The following is a 4,007-nucleotide window of genomic DNA, read 5'->3' as shown; positions in this document are numbered from 1 at the left end:
CATTGTGTCCTTCGACTCCACGTACAACACAAATAGGTACCAACTACATACTGTGTTGTTTACGTTATATTCTATTAATCTTTTTTATACTGTGTGCATTATTCCTGAATGTTACTGCATTACGCACTAACGTAAGTTGCATTATGATGCGATTACGCCTATGCCGACCGATTTTTGTCATGTTCGCAGGTACTGTATGATCTTCACGCCTTTCACTGGAAAGGATAATCATGGTAGTCCTGTGACATTTGTGGCCGGGTTGGTGTGTAGCGAGAAAACATGGGCATTTGCTTGGCTGTTCAGACATTTTATACATTGTATGTGTCACGACCACAACTTCCTAGTCAAAGAAAGCGCAGCTATTTCGCGACTAACAATACTAAACTGTCTCAACACATCATCATAATTACTGAAATTAAGGAAATACTGTCTAAAAGTCATCAAGATAGCAAGTTATTACATCAGAGTGAAAAGTGGGACATTGTCTTTACTGAGACAAAGCTAGGTCTATGCAGCGGAAGAGTTCCAAGACAAGTATAACATGTATGGAGACATACTACACTAGCTACCCTTCTTTTATTTTATCTTCAGTCCCAACACCTCCTCTGCCTCGATCGATCAACCTGCACATTAAGGAAAACAATATGCAGGGCTGAGTACTTGATATACTCAGTGGCTTATGCCGAAAACTGTTTTTCTTTTAATTGTCTGCCAAGCTGAGTGAACGCGGGGTTTTTTTCTGAAAACAAGTCCCGGTCACTAAAATCTGTTATTTCTTTCTGAAATAGACTGCAGTCTTTTAACTTTCTGATGATATACCATGTCAAGCTGTGTGAATCGGGAATGTGGCCACATTCCACGATCACTGGGTCGGCCAACCTGGCGCTAGCTCACGACCCCTAGACCGGCCAACCTTGCGCTAGCTCACGGTCCGTAAGTGTACACAAGTCCGAGTAGGATTTACTGACCTACTGGGACCCGAATTCGTTTTATCCATGAATGGCAATCACAAAATAAAACATGGCATGACAACTCATTCAAAAGTTCACACTTATTCTCATAGAGTTCTGTAAATAAAAAGGAAAGAAGCCCACACATAATGTAGGATAGAAAAGCCCACACATAATGTAGGATAGAAAAGCCCACCTCGTTTGCTTAACCTTTTCAAACGGGTACTGTCTGACTTGAGATTTACTCGTCGAGCGACGACGTCCCTTTTCAAAAAAATAATGTACTTAAATTAGGCTTTGAGTAATCATTCAATCTTGCATGAATGCATGCCTAAGCGTGTGCTTATTGTTTTAAATTTCTGTCTTCTAAAATTAGAAGTCTTAAATATTTAATTAAATCGGCGATTTAATTTGTTCTGAAACCGGCTGACCCGATCGGGTATAAAATTTCCGGATTTCTTAAGTATTTTTAAAATACTTTTTGTGACTAATAAAGTCCGCTTTAATTCCTTATCGAAAATTATTTCAACACGGCTTAATATAGTTCCTTTCTTCCGTGGCTTAGGGAAAATTTCTCTTCTTAAGTTCCGGCTCTATTTAGAGCGATGGGCCTAATCCCACGTGGTTAAAATACTCAGAATCTGGGCCAGGATGTAATACCAGGCCCAATTCCTACATCTCTTTTAATCATCATCATTTATTTTCTTCCATTATGAAAGGAGGCCCAAATAAAAAAAAAAGAACTAGGCCAAACAGTTTTAAAAAATTGGGGAGCCCAATTCCATACTCCAACCCGTCGACTCTCTCTCATTCCATCTTCAACAAGATTCAAATCCCCAAATCTCAAAACAAAGGCAAATTCCTAATCTTCTTCTCCTTCCTCGGCGGATTTCACCGCCACACCAGCCACCACGCACCACCATCGTCGGCGCCATCACTGGAGCTTGGTGGGCTCGCGCCGTCGACGTCTTCCCTCTCTGCGTCTCACGTTGGGTGCAGCCTACCGACGCGAAGCCGATGCCGCCTCCGTCTCCAGCCGACGCCGCGGCTGTGTAGCCGCCTCCGTCGGGTCTCCCCGTTGCGCTGAGGCAGCACACACTCCTGCCGGTGCCGTCACCTCTCCGGCGAGCTGCAGATCCTTTCCTCGGCTATCTCCGCCGGCTCGCCGCTGCTTCGCAGTCGGCGTCGCCTTCTTCAACAGAAAACTCCTAGGCTAAGTCTTCTACCTTAGCTATTTAGGTGTTTTTCTCTACTTCGTTGGTTCGTGTCTGAACTTAATCGTCCACCTACTGGGATGAGCTTGACAGTTGGCTAAAGTGTTGTTCCTTTAATTATTTACGGCTTACTTATATTCTCTGAAACTATGGGGTTCCTCTAGCATGCTTGTGATGTCTACATGATGCTATAATATGGTTAACAGAGGTTGAAAGGAAGTGTGGTTACCTCCACTGAACTTGTGCTGCTAGTCCTTGTCTTTGCTCTTGTTTCACCCCTCGCCTCCTCCCCCTTCCTCGGCTCCTCTCTTTCTTTAATTGGATGTTGCTTTGTGATAAATGGGGAGGAAGAGGCCGAGGCTGATCTATACTTATAGCTGGGGTGTAACTGAAAGCTGCAAGAGGTTGAGTGTTGGCTGACCTTGCAGCATCCTTTAACTGATTTTGGTGTTTTGTGCTGCCTTGTACTCTGATTCATTCATGAATTTTGTCTTCTTTTGCAGGTGCACACTAGAGGTGGCATTGTGGGGGCTGATTTCCGGACTATAACCGGTTTGGGTAGGGGAAGCAAGGGCTGTTACCTGCAGCTTTGCAGAGTATTAGCTGGAGGGGAGCCTGCTGGCTGGAGTTTGCCTCTTTCGGTCCAACACTCACTCACATTTCTGAAAGGTATTGTTTCCCCTTCCCTTTCTTAATACACTTCTCTTGTTGTCTCTGTAACAATTGAGGAGATCTAACGGCTGTTGAAACGAGTTGTCATAACAGCCGAGCTCTTCTTCATGTTTTGATCTTTCTCTCCAGATCACGGAGTTGCCGAGCTTGGTGCCGAACTGCCGAGCTTGGTACCGAACTGCTGAGCTCCCTGCCGAACTGCCGAGCTTGGTGGCGAACTGCTGAGCTCCCTGCCGAACTGCCGAGCTTGGTGGCGAACTGCTGAGCTTGGTGCCGAGCTATCACAATCCACCAACAGTCTCTATTCATGCAACTAGTTCTCTTTCGTGCGCTATGGCAGGAGTTGCGACTGGCCAACGAGGCTGTCTTCCCTCGTGGTCTCGCCCTCCCGGCTCGTTTGAAAGATCTGGGGCCGAGACGGCCCGATGACGAAGGCCAAAGTAGCCCTTAGGGATTTCTAAATGTAGTAGTGTAGCTCGACTTTTATTTTCATTGTCAAAGATTGTAATTTAGTTTGAGATTCTGAAAATTGTAATTGTACCCTTTTTCGAGAAATAAAAATACTCTTTCATTTGTCAATAAAAGTTCTAGTATTTTATTTCATAACTCCCGAGAAATCTAAGTCTCGGCTATTACATTCTACCCCCCTTAACAAAAATTTCGTCCCGAAATTTTGTCTCCGTTAGGCAAAAAGCTGTGGGTACTTCTCTTTCATCTGGTCCTCGAGCTCCCACGTCGCCTCCTTGCGGTCGTGATGCTTCCAAAGGACTTTCACTGTTACAATATTTTTATTTCGCAGTTCTTTAACTTTTCTGTCCAGAATTGCTTCTGGCTTTTCTTCATAGCTCAAATCTGGTTCTAACACCATCTCTTCTTGGTGCACTATGTGTTTGGGGTCAAACACGTACTTCCTCAACTGTGATACATGAAACACATTATGAACATTCTCGAAGCTTGGCGGAAGCGCTAATCTGTACGCCACAGGGCCGACTGTTTCTAGGATCTCGTAAGGTCCGATAAAACGCGGTTTCAGCTTGCCCTTGACGCCAAATCTGGTTATCCCTTTTGATGGGGATACTTTCAGAAAAACCTTGTCTCCTGTTTTAAACTGTAAATCCGTTCTGCGAGCATCTGCATAGGATTTCTGTCTATCTTGAGCTTCCTTGATTCT

At 44.5% G+C, this 4,007-nt stretch overlaps 1 long non-coding RNA gene across 1 annotated transcript; it reads right to left on the bottom strand.

Annotated features, from left to right (window-relative positions):
• Positions 1-397: 397 nt before the first annotated feature.
• Positions 398-1,666, bottom strand: LOC121799558. The gene is made up of 2 exons (XR_006050331.1): positions 1,147-1,666; positions 398-623 (listed from the first exon to the last, which is right to left on the bottom strand). It is a non-coding gene; the product is annotated as an uncharacterized LOC121799558 (long non-coding RNA).
• Positions 1,667-4,007: the final 2,341 nt, after the last annotated feature.

Source organism: Salvia splendens, chromosome 4 (assembly GCF_004379255.2).
Source record: "Salvia splendens isolate huo1 chromosome 4, SspV2, whole genome shotgun sequence".
Classification (NCBI taxonomy): domain Eukaryota; kingdom Viridiplantae; phylum Streptophyta; class Magnoliopsida; order Lamiales; family Lamiaceae; genus Salvia; species Salvia splendens.
Note: the sequence above shows the minus strand (reverse complement) of the source record. Positions and strands in the feature narration are given on the sequence as shown.